The sequence below is a fragment of the Sturnira hondurensis genome, unplaced genomic scaffold (assembly GCF_014824575.4).
Source record: "Sturnira hondurensis isolate 20B ecotype Veracruz unplaced genomic scaffold, ASM1482457v3 Scaffold0025370, whole genome shotgun sequence".
Classification (NCBI taxonomy): Eukaryota; Metazoa; Chordata; class Mammalia; order Chiroptera; family Phyllostomidae; genus Sturnira; species Sturnira hondurensis.
Window position 1 is genome coordinate 11,961,964 of NW_028098001.1, and position 20,391 is coordinate 11,982,354.

Below are 20,391 nucleotides of genomic sequence, written 5' to 3' on the forward strand. Positions count from 1 at the left end.
TGCAGAAGCTCTGTATTGTGTAACTACTTCGATAGCCTGCTTAATTTCTGGTACAAAGAACTTAATAAGTACAAGTTGGAGAGGTGAATTCACATAGCACAAAATTTCACATGGCAGTTGAAATTTCTTCAGAGATAATATATATGACCGATAGACAAAAGAGTCATAGTTCACATTATTAGGAGTAAATTCTCTATTCAGCTGCACATCTACCAATTTTATGAAATAAAAACTCTTTTATTAAGTTAGCTAATACAAAAATAAAGTTTAACTTTTTTACATGAGGTTTCTAGGAATAAGTTCAAGAGGGATATTTTCAATGATGGGCAATAAAAACAATAGCCTTTGGGAATCTCATGGTACTTTTTTTTTAAGGGTGTCAGCCATCAAACATCAAAAATGAAGTTAGATACTTCATCACAAAGCAGCAGACCAGAAACTTCTCTTCATCAGTGCCAAACCCAGACCCTTCTAGACTGGTCTTCCTCGGCTGATTAAAATCCATTCACACAGTATTGCTGAACCCTCAGGGCATTTAGCAACCTAATAATGATTTATGCACTTCATACTTTTTATTCAAAAAGCGGCAGTGTAGCTAATCCATTAAGTTGCATGTTTATCTGTTCTGCAGGTGAATTTATGTGTTATATTTGAAGGCTTAGAAATATAGAATGTATTCACAACTGTTTAAAAACATCTAGGGTAAGGTCAGCTGAAAATTAAAAACACTTTTTACAGTGATTAGTGTTGCAAAAAAAGTGTTTGCCTGGTAAGACTATTATTTTTTTCACACAAAATTTGTAATGTTTTAATATTAAAAGCATTTTTAAGAAAACATTTCAAGTTAAATTCCCTGTGTAGATATATAAATGAGGTCATTCTGGATTCTGGATTCTGCCCTGGATGTGGCTTACGCAGAGAGAGGCACATGTCCTCTAGAAAAAAAGATAATCATAAACATCTGACTTTTCAGTGGCATTTTTTCATCATAATATGTAAAGAGAGTTTTCTAGGGACTTCTACGAATATAGAAATATGAATTTTTACATGCACTATTGGGATCCTTGGTTTAATAAAAGCTTAGTGAAGTGTGGAAAATATGCAAAACATGTTGATTTTCTATCTCTCACAGATTTTCTAAGGAAGCATTCATAAACTTGACTGCCTTTAAAAACAAAATGAAATCCTTCTATACATCTGTAGTTTGATATATTCCCAAGTTAAACTTTTTGTTGTTGTTATTATTATTTTATACACTGTAGCTGTGAGCCTAACTCACTTATTAAGAGTTCCATTGAAAAGAACCTGTGGGCATGCTGATATTTATGTTGCAAGTTTTAAAGTCTCTTTGTATGGAAATTTTACATTTTGATGGTTGTCCTACAGGGGACAATTGTTGTCCCATTGAGAACAATTCCACCCCAGGGCAGAGAGAGACCAGAGGTTGCAATCTGTGAGTGCAATCGTGCAGTAGAGTTTATTAGAGTCGTACATTCAGTTTAAGGAACATTCACATCAGTGGATCATGCATTTTTATATAGATTTATATACTCTAGAAAACACAGTTTTTCCTTCCAGAAAGCCAGAAATTAAATTCTCATAACAATTGTGTCATTTGTGTTGCCTGATATATTCCATGGACAAAATGTGCTGACTGAAAGCTTTATCTAAACACAAAACACAATCAGTATTTTTGTATTAAAAATAATTTTCAGGTGTTTTTAAAATCTTCCCAGTACCTGATTTTCCTTTTCTTAGAATTAAATTAGTGGACTACATTCACTATTTCAGGGTAATTGAATGTCTTAAATGGCACTCAAATTACCATGAAGGTTATTATTTATTACAGTTCTCATTCTGTTCTGTCCATAAAATGTTTAATTTGACATCATGATGCATGCATTCAAGAAAATTGTCATATAGAAAAAATACTATGTGAAAAAGAATATATGAAAATCTAAATCAATATAGTGATACAACTGACATTAAATGTGACTCTAAATTATCTGTCATGGTTACAGCAAAAGTGAAATATTAGTAATATTTTGTATTAAATGTTTGGTAAGAAAATTTGTTTCAGCAATCAGTATAGAAGACAATTCACTTGATAATAAATTTTATAAAGAAACTATCATATTGGTTTATAAAGAAGATTACTAAAGGATAAAAACATTTATGGAAGATATGCAAAATATTTTCTCTTGAAACCATTTCCTATTTTGACACTTAAGAATATTATATCAGAGGAGAGCAGTGGGGAGGGAGGGAGGAATTAGGACAACTGTAATTGAACAATTAAAAAAAAGAACATTATATCAAAAGTAGCATGAATGCTTTTTTCCATTAAGGCATTTATGTGAGGAAGTAGAAAAAGAACATATGGGTTGTTGGTTAAATGAACTGACATATATTATTTGTTCTACAGCTATATTGGAATGTAGATCACATTACCCAATATCTGAGGTTGGTCCACTGGAACAGAATCTTCTGGATGCTTTAAAAATATAGTTGGTGGCTTCTGGTCAAGATGGTAAAGTAGGCAGACATGGCTTGCCTCTTCGCACAACCACATCAAAATTACGACTAAAATATAGAATATCATTCAAGAATGTCAGAAATTGAGTTGAAGGGAAGTCTCACAACTATGAAATTGAGTTGACTAGAAGTTTGACGACTACAGAATTGAAGAAACCACATCCATCCAGACTGGTAGGACACAAGCGGATGTAGAACAAGCTGGCCCCACACCCACATGGGTAAAAATTCAGGAGGGATATCTTGGGAGCAAGGAGCCCCACAGCTACACTAGGCCCTTCAGCCCAGGATTCCCGTGCCAGGAAGATGAGTCCCCATGACTTATAGCTGCAAACACCAGCAGGGATTGAGTCGGCGGAGGAGACTGCCAGAGCCCTAAGTAGTTGTTCTTGGGGACACAGACTCACCTATGAAGACTAGCTCCCTCTGAGCTCTAGCACCAGAGTAGCAGCTTGAAGGCCACCAGTGACATACAGGGAAAAGATGAAGTGTCCGGCATAGGAGTGAGCAGAGGGCATTGTCTTTTTGCTGAGCCCACTTCCCACAGAGCCAGTAGACTGGTGCCATATCTGAGACTCCATCAATCTGGCTAACACTGGGTGACCCACCTTGGAGATCCTCAGAGGCTCTACTCCACCCAACTTATGAGCCCACCCAAGCTGCTTTTCTGTAAGAATCACTGGTCCTGGCTTCTAAATCCTATCAAACAAACAACAGCTGGTTCAGTGAGCCACACTGGCAGCCAGATTAGAGTCACAGCTTGGCTTCACCTGGGAATCCGCAGGCCTAGCACAAATAACAGCCATCTCAGATTGCTTTACAGCTGAGACAGGGTGCCCTGGGAAAAACACAGGTGGAGATTGACCTTGGTCTCCAACACCCAGGAAACCCCAGGGCCAGTACACCTAGTGGACAGCTACAGACCATGGTGGAGCACAACAACTCTGCCCCCAACAACTGATCCTCCACTGAGGGTGGAAATTGGTGGTCAATGGTCACAGCCAGAGCTGACTGGCCTGGATAGATCCCTCCCATTAATCTGCCAACAGTGATCAAGGCTCAACTACAAGAGGAGCGCGTACTCAGTCCACATGAAAGGCTCACCTTGAGCACCCAGCTTGGGTGGTAATGGAGGCTGTGCCACTGGATCCTACAGGACATTTACTATATTAGGCCATGTTACCAAAACACAGAGTCAAAGCAGCTCTACCTAATACATAGAAACAAACACAGGGAGACTGCCAAAACGGGGAGCCAAAGAAACATGGCCCCAATGAATAAACAGATCAAAACTCCAGAAAAAGAGCCAAACAAAGTGGAGATAAGCAATCTATCAGATGCAGAGTTCAAAACACTGTTTATAAGGATACTCAAGGAACTTAGTGAGGGCCCCGGCAGTATACAAAAGACCCAGTCAGAAACAAAGGCTGCATTAATTGAAATAAAGAACAATTTACAGGAAAACAACAGTAGAATGGATGAAGCCGAGAATCAAATCAATTATTTGAAACATGAAGAAGCTAAAAAACAACCAATCAGAACAAGAAGAAAAAAATCCCCCCAAATGAGGATAGTATAAATGCCCTTTGGGACAACTTCATGAGGTCCAACATTCACATAATAGGGGTGCCAGGAGAAGAGAAAGAGCAAGAAATTGGAAACCTATCTAAAAAAACAGTGAAAGAAAATTTGGTGAAGGAAATAGACATGTAAGTTCAGAAAGCACATAGTTCCAATTATGATGGATGCCAAGAGGCTCACTCCAAGATACATTCTCATCAAAATACCAAAAATTAAAAATAAAAAGAGAATCATAAAAGCCCCAAGAGAAAAGAAGTTAGTTACCAAAAGGTTGCCAGATGGAAGGTGGGAGGGGCAGAATGGGTGAAGAGGTGGGGGCTCAAGAAGCACAAACAGGTAGTTACGGAATAGCCATGGGGATGTAAAATACAGTATAGGAAATGGAGTAGCCATAGAACTTATACACATGACTCATGGACACGAACAATTATAGGGTGATTGCCTGATGGAGTAGGGGTTGCTGGGTGGAGGCGGGTAAAGAGGAAAAAATCAGGACAACTGTAATAGCACAATCAATACAACTTTAAAAAAGTTAAAAAAAGAAAAAAAAGTAGGTGCTGAGCTCCAAACCAGACACATTGATTCAGAATTTCTGATGGTAGGATCCTCAGATTGCTATTTTGAGGTTATATTTTATATTAAAACATAATACAACAACACAATTAACATTTTTAATGTAAAATTCTGTGAATATTGACACACAAATCCACATTTTAAGGAAATATTTCAAGGGATTCTTTTATCCACTACACTTGATTACCATTGATCACATCACTGGTTCTTCAACTCTATTGTGCGTCAGAATCACTTAGGGGACCTGTTAGAGACACACTCTGCTGTTTTACACCCTATTAGTTCTAATTTAACAGATCTGGGGAATGCCTGAGAGTCTGTGTTTCTGTGATGTTCAGGGTTGTTTGCTCCTGTTGGCCTGGGAGGCACACGGAGAACCTCTGGACTAGAGCAATAGTTCTCAGCCCTCCTTGTGATCACGAGCCCCTCAGGAACTAAAAAAACAAAATGAATACCTAGGTTCCATCACCTTAGGGATACTGACTGGGTGTTCCAGAATAGAAACCAGACACGCAGTTTTCCCAGAACTCCCAGGTGATGGCAAAACACAGCCTCGTGGAGAGGTGCTGCCACATGGAAAGGAGGGATGTCATCCTTGTGGTTACTCTCTCCAGAGCATGTACTGGCTGGACCTTGATGGGAACCAAGGAGTCAAGGGTATTGATAAACCTGTGACAAGGAACATTAGGTATTTTCATTTTACTACATTTATTCCTGAAAAAAATGTATCTCACTGCACCCATAATATTAAGAGAAAATTGAGAAAAATGCTATTAATCAAAATTTCAAAGAAAATGAATGAAATTAAAAAGAGGTGGGGGCAGAAAACAAAATCATTTCTCTCTGATTCTATAACCCACAGTTTGCAATTCACATTAAATTCTTTGAATATCAGATGGTACTAGGGGGGATATATTTTATTGTAAAAACTGAAGATTTGAAATAAGAAAACTTCTTATTCCCACATGCCAATTTTACAAGGTCATAGACCACTTAACTACTATGAGGAAAACTTTGAATGTATTCAAGCACCGGCTAAAATACTGGTTTTCACCCCATAGTTATTCACCCTTAAGTATGGGAAAAGTTATTTCAGCCTGGAAAAACTGGAAGAGTAGAGGTTATAAATGACCATCTGGGCCATAGCATTGCTCCAGTGGGATATCTAATTTTGAATAATACTGCATTCAGGTGGGCAGGCCAAGGGATAATGAACCTCTAATAGCTCAGAAGGAAGTCTAATCTTTCCTCTCGGGGAGCTTCTGCAGTGGAAGAACATGTTCTTGGGATATATTCTTTTCCAACATTGTTTTTTAGTGACATTTAAAAATTTAACATATGAAAAATTCACAGCCTTTGTCCCTCTTCCCAAACAAAGTTTTACTTTCATCCCCTCTGATTTTGTCCTTTTAATGCCTGGACCTATGCACCCATGTTAGTTTTGTCTTCACTAATTCTGCATTTTATTTTATTTTTTAAAATTATTTATTGTTGTTCAATTACAGTTGTCTGCATCCCCACCCCCGCCGTTCCCTCCTACCCCAGCCAAACCCACCTCCCTCCCTTGCTTCCACCCTCCCCCTTGGTTTTGTCCATGTGTCCTTTACAGTAGTTCCTGAAAACCCTTCTCCCCACTGTCCCCCCCCCTCCCCTCTGGCTATTGTTAGATTGTTCTTAATCTCAATGTCTCTGGTTATATTTTGTTTGCTTTTTTCTTTCGTTGATGATGTTCCAGTTAAAGGTGAGATCATATGATTTTTAATTACACAACCCACAGTAGGCTTGAAGGGCAAAGTTGAGGCAGCCTAGGGGGCTATCTAAAGTTCTGTTAGAAAAGGGGAAATTGCAAATAGGTAGAGACTATACACACCAACATAGACACACACACACACACACACACACACACACACACAAACAGAAACAATTAGAGAAATAAAATTGCCTTTGGTATATTGCTTTCATTAATAGCCTGATTTTTCTTCACCGCCTACATTGCATTTAACTCTACCTTCCACTCTGACTTTTAGTTCTGTCATGTGGCATGTTTTTAGCCAATAAGTGTTAGTATATGTGATAAAAACAGAGGCTTGAAAAGCACCTGTGCAACTGGCTTGATAGCTCTTGTCTTCGGCCATCACCACAGAAAGGACATGTCTGGGTGACGCTGCTGGGGATAAAACATAGGGAACAAACCCAAGTACTCTCAGCCATCCAAGGCAAGATCACTCTAGCTCCACGAATAGACAGCTGATTCCAGCACGTGTACAAGTCCAGCCAACATCAGCAGAGCTGCCTAGCAAATCTATAGTCAATCACAGATGTATGTATGAGCCCAGTTCAAATCACATGAAGCCTTCAGGTTAGTGAGCTAAAAATATTTATTGTTTATATACCTGAGGCTTGGAGGTTGCTGCTTTGAAATATTATTACAACAATAGATCATTGATAAACAGCTCAAACATTTAATTTGAGAAAATTTAAGGGACGATAAACCTGAGTTGGAGAAAGGTTTTAGAGCTTGTTGTCGCTAGAAAAACAAAAATCAAAAAGAGTAATTTTTTAAAAGATTCCATTTTTGTTTTGAATAAAACACCCTTTAGCATTATTAAAGAGACACCCTTTGTGCATTATTATATGAATTTCACATTTTTCCAGTTAATTTGGTTGTCATATTTTAATTTCATCAACTATAACTTAGCCGAGTCTAGTTTCAATGCTAAAAAGAAGCAGAACCAAACTTTATGGATTATATTTAATACAAATTTATGTATCAAGGAAAATATTCTACCCTGGCTGTTGTGTCTCAACTGATTGAGTGCCTGCCTGTGAGTCAAAGGGTCTCCAGTTCAATTCCCAGTCAGGGCACATGCCTGGGTTGAGGACCAAGTCCCCAGTGGTGGGCGCGTGAGAGGCAACTGCAAATTGATGTTCCTCTCTCTCTCTTTCTCCTTCTCTTCCCCTCTCTAAAAAGAAATAAAATCTAAAAAACAAAAAAGACAAAAAATAAAAATATTCAGGGAACTTCACTGCAGACTAAGACCATAGTCAAGATTTGCTTCGAATAGCTAGGAACTAGCCACATTATCATAATTTTTTTTCTCCAACAGCTTGTATAGATTACTTCAGAAAGATAGTCAGGGTGACATGAAAATGCACTTGTAGAAAATCTGTTTGTGCTTAATCGATTGCGTTAATAGAACTCTAAATTACTCGTAAACTGTAAGTTAAGAAAATCATCTAAAATGAGAATAAATCTGCCAGATACTCAGGTCTCTGAGCCAAAGCCTTCTTTATAAAAAAAAGTTCCTGTCAGTAAAGCAGGCATACCAGTTGATATTCTCCAGGTATCTGAACGAGGTCTCATAGAACTGAGATTTTTTCCACGCATTTGGTATTTAGGTTTATGTACAATTATGGGATAATTATTATGCACAATTATCCTGATGATTTTGATAAAAAAGGAAGTTTTTAAATTTTTTCTAAAATTATTCCTGAAAACATAATTAAGGAAAAAGCAAATGCCATTTTCACCGATCAAGTTGAAAGCTGTTAACAAGATGAATGCAGCTCTGAATGATGTAACACAGGCACCATAACCAAATACTGATGGATGGAAGAATAACTGGATACACTAATCCTTAGAAAAGATAGTTTAATAACAAAATTTAATAGGAGATGATCAAACTAAAATGTATACATATATTATGGGATATACTTTAAAATTTCAGATTATGGTCTAAAGTAAATTTAATGAATAGAAAAACACTAACACTCTGGAATTAAAGACAAAAGCAAAATTAAAAACCATATACAATATGAATCACGACATAAATACATACAAATTTAATGGCAATAGCCTTTTATTAATTAAACCAGTTTAATACTAGTTCTTACTTCCTGTGAGAGCAAGTACTATATCATTTGCTTTTCATTCATGATGTGCTCTAAAATGTCCAATAAATGAATATATAAGTAAATAAGACATGAAGTTTTTTTTTAATGTATGTTGATGAGGAGAAACAGATTTTCATGGCATCCTATGAGCTGAAGTACATTTTTTCCCTAAATTTTGCTTACTCAGATCTCATTGTGGGGTTATGTCAAATTTCATTTGAAAGACTTTAATTTTAATGTTTTAAAGTAGTTTTGTTTCTATTATAAAATAATATGATTAAGCAAAATTTAAATATTGAGAAGTATAAAAGGGAAGTAAAAATTATTTTGTAATCAACCCAGAAATAATCACTGGTAATAATTTTATTATGCATTTTTGCAAGATTTTATGTAAAATCATAATCAGTGACTACAGTTATTTACACTGTTTATAATGTTCAGCATGCTGTAAAATTCCATGCACAAAAATGGTTAGGGGTGGAGGGATTGTGCATAGAAGAGAAAAAAAGAGAAAGGACTCATGGACATGGACAAGGTGGTGATTGCTGGGGCGGGGGGGGGGTAGGTGTAGGTGACAGAGAGTACAGGAGGATAGATGGTAATGGAAACAGTACAATAAAAATGACAGACAAAGAACAGTGATTTAAGTATTTCAAATACTTAATGGCTACATTGCATTCCTTTGTATGGAAGCATCATAATTTTTTAACAATTCCTTAATTATATATAAAGTTGTCTTTTTAAAATGACTTTATTTTATTTAGATTTTTATTTATTTATCTTTAGAAGGGAAGGGAAGGAGAGGAGGAGAGAAATATCAATGTATAGTTGCCTCTCGTGGATCCCTACTGGGACCTGACCTGCAACCCAGGCATGTGCTCTGACTGGGAATCGAACCTCGATCCTTTGGTTCGCAGGCCTGTGCTCAATCCACTGAGCTACACCAGCCAGGGCTAAAGTTGCCATTTTTTATTGATGTGTTACTATTATAAACAACACTAGGATGCATAAAACTTTATAGACTACTGTATTTTTAAAGGTTGAGAATAATCAAGAAATATTTTTCTGAAGAGTACAGAAATAATTAAGGACATGATAAATTAGCCTCAATTGTAGAAACATCTCGGGGATTATTGTGTGCACATGTGTGCACATGTGTGTGCTTGTGTGTTCAGTGGGGAAGGGTTCTGAGGACTTTCAGTCAGTGCAGTAAGCATCCTCTCTTTCTACAGCTGCTTTTTTTTTTGAGATCTGTTAAAAATGAACATTGTAGAGTTCCTCAATGGGGAAAACAATGATTGCAAAACAATCGCATACACCAGAAGTTTGTTCATGAAACACAATACTGGCTTGGCTCTACTGAAACTATGATGCTATGAAACTATGCTGCTAAGTAAGGCCCACAGCCATCATTAAGCTCTAGTTGGTAGACTTGCTTCCCTCCCAACCAAAGACAGCCTTCCTTAGTCACTGCCCATCATCAGCTCCTTGAGTCCTTTCAAAGAGCAGAATGTACAAGGGTACTGGTCAGAAGAAAAGGCTTATTAATGTTGGCAAGTAAATGGAGTGATATTCTGTGGTTAGGGACAATAAAACATGACAACTTTAAAGTCTTTTCATTCCTAGGGATCTGCAGAGAGTAGAGACATCCCCTTCTTGTGCTCGATCCTCAACTTCCCACAGGCAAGGAGCCACAGCAGCGTCTCAGCTACAGTCTGTACGCCGCAGTGAGCCATTTTCCTAAAAGTCACAAGTTCATTGAAATATTAACAATGGCATGTTGTTTTATTCATTATTCACATATATTTAGTATCAATATGCTTTCTGGGAGATTTAATGATGTAAAAGAGTACCATATCTCCATTTCTGACTTAGCTAACTGTGGTCAGACTGATTTCCCCATCTTACCTAAGAAACGTTTATTAAACCAACAAATAAACAAAATAAGGTATTGTATTTCTGAGATTAAGCCAAATCATTTTAACTTATAGCCTGACTTTTTCTGAGCTGATGTTTTAGAGCCACAGTTAATAAAGTTAAGCCAATTTTATCAAGCCAAAGGCCACTCGTTTTACAGCTCAATGTTTTCAATCCATGTGCAGTTTGACTGAAAACTACTTAACATACTAAATACTTATTTAGTTATTTTATGTAGTTAAAATTATTTAATTAAAATTTATTTAATTTTCAATATTTAATTAAATAAATTTTGAATTATAGTCATTATTTTTAACAATTATCCAGATCTTGTTAGACAACTCCAAGACAAAATTACACACACACAAACATGAATTTGCCCAAGACAACGAAGAAAATAATTATCAATTGTGGCAATAAAGATTTGTAGAAAAAAATAACACTTTTAAAAACAAAGATAGGACATTTTGGTTCATAGAAAGCAATATAGTTCAACAATATAACTTTGAAAGTCGTTACTGTCAAAATATTTTTTATTTCTATACTAAAACTCTAGTATCATTGCTCTGTCATCTTATTCACATTTTCCCATTCCTCTACATCAAACATTCAAACATAAACAAATTCGCCCCCAATATCTAGAATAAGTATTATATTTTGAATCGATAAAACTCATGAGTTAAGTTACAGTTAGCCTGAGTTTATTGTTTATAAGATATTTTAAAATTTGTATTAGTATGAATTAAAAAGAAGAAATTATAAATTAAATACAATCTACTTTTCTGATTCATATGCTTTATTGTTTTTAAATAGTTTCATTTTGTTTAGGCATTTCTTAGAATAATGACTTGCTGGCAGAGTTGTAGAATATAGGCGCTGTGTTGCACTGCTGTAGAGAATACAGACTTGTGTTAACTATTCTGGAGAGCATTCTTACGGAACTTTGTCAAAGTGAATATATATGCACCATTTGGTTCAAAATACTATCCTGAGTATAGACTCAAGCCAACTAACTCATATTCAGGTGAAAAATGAGAAGTTAAATCCTTTTAAAACCTCCCTAATACACACTGATCTAAAAATAATCATGTTTCGATATATGTAAAGTGTCTACAAAAATTTTTTCATAAAAGTTTAAATCTTTTTCTGTTCTTAAACACATAGTTGGTAGACAAATACAAAATAATAATAATAATATTTTCTGAGGGAGAGAAACCAACACAAAAATAGATAGATAAAGATAGATAAAAGGTGCTAATGTGACTTGTTCTCTCCGTTGGCTGGGAGTGATGTGGAGATGGGTGTCAGGGAGTTCACTGAATTTGGGAATGTGAATACCACAGCTCATTGTTTCTTTCAACAATGACATCCTTTTAGAATTAGTGTAATAATCTGAAGCCAAGTTTCCCTTTATTGCAATATGATATAATTATGCTGAGATGTAATTAACTCTGTTACAGGACTTGTTTTAATACTACAAAAAGATAGCTCAAATCTGGGTACACCAACCCCAACGTACCTAAGGTTCCACCAAACTCTATCCCACAGGCTCTATAAATAGGCAAGTACTCAATGCCCTGCCAAAGATGTCCAAGTGCAAATCTCTAGAGTTTGTTAATGTATTAGGCTATAGGGCAAAGAGGAAATAAAATTACAAATGGGATTATGATTGCTAATTAACTGAACTTACCATAGAGAGATGATCCTGGATTATCAGGGTAGGCCAAATCTAATCACAAATTTCCTTCAAAGTGAAAGAGGGAGGAAGAAGAACCAAAGCAGAGAAAGAGATGTGACTATGGAAGGAGGGTCAGAAAGAAGTTGTGTTGCTGGTTTTTTAAATGGGAGAGGACTACCCTGACCAGGATGACTCAGTTGGTTGAGAGTTGTCTCACAAAGTGAAATGTCACTGGTTTGATTCCTGGTCAGGGCACATGCCTGGGCTGAGGGCCAGTTTCTGGTTGGGGCATGCAAGAAGCAACCAATTAAGGTTTCTCTCAGATACCAATTCTCCCTGCCTTTTTTATTTACTCCCCTTCTCTCTAAAAATAAATAAATAAAATATTAAAGAGAAAATGAAACAAAATAAAATGAAATGAAATGGAAGAGGAGAGTCAGAGTCAAGAAGTATAGATAGCCTCTAGAAGCTGAAAGAAGCAAGTCGAATGGAGTCTCCCTTAAAGACTCCCAAAAGAGATACAGCCCTGCCAACACCTTGATTTTAGCCCAGTGAAACCCATAAAGGACTCCGGAAGTACAGAACAAGATAATAAGTTAGTGTTGTTTTAAGCCACCTCGTTTGTGGTCATTTGCTTTGGCAGCCATAGAAAACAAACACAGCTCCTTTCCCTCGGCCTGTACAAATGCAGGTGGTAATTACGATAGGTCATAGTAGACTGGTTAATACCGTGGCTCTGGAGATCACTACTAAATTTGGCTCCATTTCTACATTTTACTGGCTATATAAACTTGAAAAGGCTATGTATTCCCTCTAAGTCTTGCTTTCCTCACTTGTAAAGTGGAAGAATGATGTAACTATAGGATTTTTGTGAAGATTTGCACATGGAAGCCTTACACATAGAAAGCATTTGCTGCCCAGTGCCTCATAGTTTTAACAATCATTATACAGTATCAGCCCTCACACTGAAGCTTGATACACTGGCAAATAGGTACATAAAAAAGTCAGAATGAGCCAAGAAAATGTCACCCACACTAAGTCACAATAGACGATGTCTCAATTGATTTGCCCAGTGGAATCATGAGCAAAATGAAAAGCAACAAGACATCTATGCAAGAGTAATTCAGGAGTAAACGAAATGAAAAAATGTACAATGCAAACAAAAAACAAATTAAAGATTGATCATTAATACTTCCACTTCTGAATTAGAGAAGTGAGTCCCTATGAAACTGGTACTTCCATATTATAATACTTATAGGATTATATAGGTTTCAAGCATACATTTCTATGATACCTGATCTGTATATTGCATTGTATATACCCACCACCTAAACTCAAACCATGTTCATTCACTATTTATTTGGACCCCTTGTACCACCCCTATCCCTTCCCTCTGATAACTACCATATTGTTTTCTATCTGTGTCTTTGAGTTTCAATTTTATATCCCACATATGACTGAAATCATATGGCTCTTAGCTTTTTGTGACTGACTTATTTCATTTACATAATACCCTCAAGGTTCGTCCATGTTGTCACAAGTAACAGTATTTCACCTTTTCTTATGGGTGAGTAGTATTTCCTAGTATATATGTACCATATCATCTCTATCCAATCCTCTATTGAAGGACACCTTGTTTGTATTCATGTCTTGGTCATTGTAAATAATGCTGCAATGAGCAAAGGGCTGCGCATATTTTTGAAAGTAAGTGTTTTTGAGTTATTTGGGTAAATACCCAGAAGAAGGGTTGCTGGGTCATATGATAACTCTATTTTTGGTTTTTTGAGGAACCATCATACTGTTTTACATTCCCACTAGCAGTGAATGAGAGGTCCTTTTTCCCTACAACCTCACCAACACTTGCTATTACCTGTCTTGTTGATAATAGCCAGTCCAATGGGGGAGGGGTGGTATCTCATTGTAGTTCTGATTTGCATCTTCCTAACAGAGAGGGAAGTTAACATCTTTTTCTATATCTGATGGCTGTTTATATGTTTTCTTGGGAGAGGTGTTTGTTCAGGTCCTCTGTCCATTTTTTAATTGGATTGTTTGCTTTTTTTGGTGTTTAGGCAGTTTTTGAAGGTGAGGGAAACTTGAAACAAGTGATGAGCATTGAGTGACTTTATAGTTTTTATTATTGATCATTTCTTTTGTTTGTGAGTATGTGGACTCACTCTGATAGCAACCATAGTTTCTAAAACTCTAATAAAAAAACTTACCATCATTCTGGCTGGAGAAACCAAGTGAAGGGTAACTGGGACAAGTAGGGCCCCTAAAAAGTAAGGAAATTTTTCAGAAAGGAGAAAGTCAGAGAAGGAGGCCACTAGTTTTGGTAATAAACTCAAACCTAAGCACTTGGCTGGTCCTTAACTGTGTTTTGAAACCAGTTAGTAGCTAAACTGAGAACTGAGTAATTGCCCAATGCAAGCTTAATGATCTCAGTTTCAGTCCAACCAAGGCAATTGTCTGCTAAAACAAATAAACAAAGAGAAACAAACAAAAAAACAAACAAACAAAACAAGAAAACTCAATTCTATTAAGGGCAGTATAACAGGATCACAGTCTGCATAACATAATATTCAAAATATACAGGATAAAATCCAAAATTTCTAAACATACGAAGAACAAGGAAAACGTAACTCAATCTCAAAGGGAAAAAAACAATCAATAGGTATCAAATTCAAAATGGTTCTAAATCTGGGATTGTAAAACAAAGACTTTAATTTTTCAGATATAAATGAAGAATTTTAGAATTCTTCAATATAAGGATTAATATACATAATATTAATATATTCCCTTAATTTATTCAAAACACATATTATTGTTTGTAGCAAAAGTTAAAACATTGTTTATTGGGATATACTATTATAGATATAATACATATGATACCTGTAACATAGAGTAATAGGGTGGTAAATCTGTATGGTTGGAGAGTTTCTACACTTAATATAAAGTGTTATAATATTAGATATAATTTGTGAAAAATTAATGATGTGTTGTTACTCTAGAACAAACAGTAAAAAATAGCCCACAAAGATATAGCCAAAAAGCCAATAAAATATAGTAATTGAATACTTCAAAACAAAACAATAAAGCAAAAGCTGAAGAATCAAATCAGAGAAGATAACCAAGACAAATGATGTATAATTTATTAAATATTAAGGCAGAATATTCCAATTAGAAACCAGGGATAATAAGATAGATAAAATAAGTAACATCTAACTATATTTAATCTACAAGAGGAGTATTTTAAACATAAAGATACAGGTAGATGAAAAGTAAAAGAATGAAATGTGTATTTTATTCAAACAGTAAGCATATGAAGGCCAGAGATGCTATGTAAATATCAAATAACAGAGACTTCAATGAAGAGTATTACAAAATATAATGAGAGACACTTCACAATGATAAAGAAAAACATTTACCAAGAAGACATACAAATCGTAAGTATATATTTAACTATAGCACTGAAATGCATGAAATAATACTTGAGAGAATTACAAGAGAGAATAGGTAATTTCATAATAGTAATAGATATTAATACTCACCAATTTATAACACTAGAAAAAGGCAGCAACACAGAAGAATTGACTACCACTTTCTACTAAATTTAAATATAATATTTATAAAGCATTACCCACAGCAATGACAAAATACACCTTCTTTCAAATGTACATGGTGCATTTAACATAATAGACTATATACTGAGCAATTTTTAAAAAGCTTTCATAAATATAAAGATACAAAAATCACACAAGTCATATTTAATCACAAAATTAGAAACTGGAATTGATTGATGAGTTAATAATAATGAGATATTAATATCATGCATATTTGAAAATTAAAAATATGCATACCTAAATACTACATACATAGGAGGAGAGGTGACCAAGAAATATTAAAATACTGATAGTTAAAGAAACCACAAGATTTGTGGGAGGCTCTAAAGCTGCATTTGGAGGAAAACCTACAGCTTTAAATGTTTTTATTAGAAAAGAATAGGATCTAAAATCAATAATCATGGCTCTCCTACAAGAAGCTTGGAAAGGAAAAGAAAAATAAATGCAAGGCAAGTAGAAGAAGATAATTAGGTTATTCTAGAAGGTAAGTGCCCAAATCAACAAAACAAAACACAAATAGAGAGTAGAGAAAATTGACCAAATTGAAAGCTAGTTCTTTGGAAAGATCAACAAAATTGATAACTCTTTGGCTGGATGGATCAAGACAAAGAAGGAAAGACATAATCATCAATATTACAAACAAAAGAGTTTATCATTACATATCCTACAGAAATTAAAAGGTGAGTGACAATGTTATTAAGCACTTTATGCTTAATACAACACTTTATACATAAATTCAAAACTGTAAAATAAATAAAAAATTCCTGCAAAGACATGCAATGCTAAAGTACGTTCAAGGAAAAGTATATAATCTGGAAGAGCTTTATATTTAATATATTAAGAATCTTCCTCCTGGCTGGTGTAGTTCAGTGGATTGAGCACAGGCCTGGGAACCACATGATCACAGTTCAATTCCCAGTCAGGGCCCATGCCTGGGTTGCAGGCGAGTTCCCAGCAGGGGACACACCAAAGGCAACCATACATTGATATTTCTCTCCCTCTCTCCTTCCCTTCCCCTCTAAAGATAAATAAATAAAAATAAAAAAAACAAACAAAAAATAATCTTCCTACAAATAAAACTCTGGTCTAAAGTGACTTCAGCCTAATCAACAAAACAAACAAGCAAGCAAAATAGAACAAGAGACATGGACATAACAAACTGACAGTGACCAGAGGGGAGGAGGGAGTGGGATAACGGAGAGAAGGGGAATGGTCAAGGAACACCTATAAAGGACACATGGACAAAGACAATGGGGGACAGGATTGAATGCAGGAGAGGGGGGATGGGTAAGGGAGGGGAGAGTAATGGGGGAAATGGGGACAACTGTAACTGAATAACAATGAAATGCCTGAAACTATAAATTATTACACTCATATTATTACCCTACCAACCTCACTCAAGCAGGCATTTTTTCTGTATATTAAATATACTTAAAAGGTCAAAAAAATAAAAGCAAAATGACTTCACTAGTGAATTCTACCAAATATATAAGGAGGACATAATAACATTATATGCCAACTCTTTTAGAAAACAGAGAAGGTGGGAATACTTCTCAAATCATTCTGAGAGGTCAACATTAGTCTAATATCACAGCCTTAGAAAGACACAAGAAAATAAAATTACAGACCAATACACTTCATGAACATAGATACAAAAATCCTTTAAACATCAGCAAATTAAATCCAATATAAAAAAATCATTAACACACAATGACAAGAAGTTATTCCAGAACAAGGTTCATCATTCATAACCAGTTAATATAATTCACTGTATAACAGAATAAAGAAGAAAAATTGTATGATCATCTCAGTATATGCAGAAAAGCACTTGACAAAACTTAACACCCATTTATAAGTGTTTCAATAAACTAGAAATAGAGGGAAACTTTTCAACTAAAAAATGGACCTCTATGAAACAAATGCTATAGCTAATAGCATACAATAAATCTGAAATATTGTACACTTTCTGTCTAAGCTTGGGAACAAGGCATGGGTGTCTAAACCCGGATCTTTTTCTATTAAGCATTGTGCTGGTGGTCCTAGACTTTAGTTATACGGCAAGAAAAAACATAACTGGCATACTGATCATAAAAGAAGTGGTAAAACTTAGTGAGGTTATAGGAAATATGTTTAACATTTTTAAAGCAATTGTATTTTTTACATACTAGCAAAAAAAATGGAAAGTAAATTTTTAGAAATTTCCTTATACTAGAGCCATAAACAAAATATTTAGGAATAAATTTAACAAAATGTTTAAATGCATGCAAGACCTCCACAATGAAAACACTGCTGAAAATATTTTTTAATATTTCATTTATGCTATTCCAGTTATTTGACTTTTTCCTAATTTGCCCCCTCGACCCATCCCACACCCCACTTCCATAATCAGTACCCTCACCACTGTCCATGTCCATGGGTCCCTCATAAATGTTCTTTGACGAGTCCCTTCACCTTCCTTCCATCAGTCTCCACTTCTCCCCTTTCCTCTTACAGCTGTCTATCTGTTCCATGATTCTATGCCTCTGGTTCTCTTTTGCTCATTAGTTTATTCTATTCATTCGACTCCTTCTTATAAGTGACATCATATGTAATTTACCTTTCACTGATGGCTTATTTCACTTAGCTTAATAGTCTCCAGTTTCATCCATGCTGTCATAAAAAGTAGGAATTCCTTTTTTTCTGCTGCACAGTATTCCATTGCATAGATGTAGCACTGTCTGTTTCTTTAATCCAGTCATCTACTGATGGGCACTTAGGCTATTTGCAAATCTTAGCTATTATAAATAACGATGAAGGTGCATAATTTCTTCTGAATTGGTGTTTCAGGATTCTTTGGGTATATTCCCAGATGTGGAATTGCTAAGTCAAAAGGCAGTTCCACTTTTAGTTTTTTGAGGAAATTCCATACTGTTTTCCACAGTGGCAGCATCAGTCTGAATTCCCACCAACAGTGTACTAAGGTTCCCTTTTCTCTATATGTTTGCCAGCACTTGTTGTTTGCTGATTTATTAATGATAGTTATTTTGATGGGTGTGAGGTGATATCTCATTGTGGTTTTAATTTGCAACTCTCTGATGGCTAGTGATGTTGAGCATCCTTTCATATGCCTATGGGCCATCTGTATGCCCTCCTTGGAGAACTTTCTATTCTGGTCTTTTGCCCATTTTTAAGTATATTTTATGTTATTATACTTGTCCAAGTTTTCCCCTTAATCCTCCTCCACCCTGTCTCCCTCATCCACAAGCATTCCCCACTCCTTAGTTCATGTCCATGGGTTATGTATATAAGTGCTTTAGCTTCTCCATTTCCCATGCTATTCTTAACACCCACCTATTTTGTGCCTACCAATTATGCTTATTATTCCCTGTACCTTTTCAACCATTCTCCCCCTCCCTATTAATATCTTTAATAGATATTAAAGTCAAAATATCTAAACACACACCTGAAAGAAAAGATATATGAATAGACAGTAGGCACATGTTCAAAATGTTTGACATTGTTTAAAAAATCCCTATGAAATAGGATGACTAAAATTAAAAAGACTGACAAAACATGAGTTCTGTGAAGCTATGGAGCAACTAGAATTTTTTAACACTGCTTATTGGATATAAAGTTGGAAGTTTCATAGAAAACTTAAATGTATAATACTATTTAGCACATTAATTCAAATACCCGGTATTTATCGAAGAGAAATGAAAATATATATCCATATAAAAGTTTGAATATGAACAAGCATATTACCTTTATTTTTGTATAGCCTAAACTTGGAAACAACCCAAATGTTTAACAGTATGTGAATGTATAAACACAATTTGGTATATACATACAATGGATTCTATTTGCCAATAAAAAGGTATGAAGTACTGATCCATCCAACATTGGTAAATCTTAAAATAAGGGGCAGAAGCTAGAACAAAAGAATGCATTATATATGATTTAATTTTTACAACATAAAAATGATAATATATCAACATATAGTCGGTCAGCTGTATTGAACCAGGATGAAAGGATCAGAGGATTCCAATGAGGCAAATGGAATATTTTGAAGAGGATGAAAATATTCTGTGTTATGATTTTGGGGTTAGTCTCCTGAGTGCATATGACTCAAAACTTTTTGAATTATGGACTTGTAAAATTTGTCAACAAAGTTAACAAGAGAAAAAAAACAGTAAAAATATCAGTAGATGAAGCAAATATAATCCAAGAAACTGAAGGAAAATCTACAGGAATTATAATTGAAATGACAAGAATGGTCTCAGTTCCCAGAAAGGTGCTGTCTATTCAAAGAAAAGCCACTGAACCCCCTGGAAAGAGGTACAGCAGGTCATCTAATAACCTAGTTTCATCCAATGTCAATTCTTCATAATGTTAAGGGGAAAAAAGAATCAATTCCCAGCCAAGGCCACTGACAGTATGGAGTTTGCATGCTGTTCCATGTGTGAGTGGGTTTTCTCTGGGTACTCCAGATTCTTTCACATGCCAGTTAGGTGAACATTATATCTGAATTGTCCCAGTCTGGGTGAGTGTGGGGGGGCTGTGAGAGGCTGTCATGGAAGGGTGATCTGATCCTGACTTTTTACCCTGAGCTGTCAG

General features: G+C 35.5%; 1 long non-coding RNA gene across 1 annotated transcript in view; it reads right to left on the reverse strand.

The window, feature by feature from the left end:
- Positions 1-9,617: 9,617 nt before the first annotated feature.
- Positions 9,618-20,391, reverse strand: part of LOC118982357 (uncharacterized) — an 85,336-nt gene continuing 74,562 nt past the window's right edge. The window contains exons 2-3 of the long non-coding RNA XR_005065522.1: positions 14,398-14,450; positions 9,618-10,323 (exon numbers count right to left, since the gene is read on the reverse strand). This is a non-coding gene — a long non-coding RNA (uncharacterized LOC118982357). The remainder of the gene's footprint in view (positions 10,324-14,397; positions 14,451-20,391) is intronic.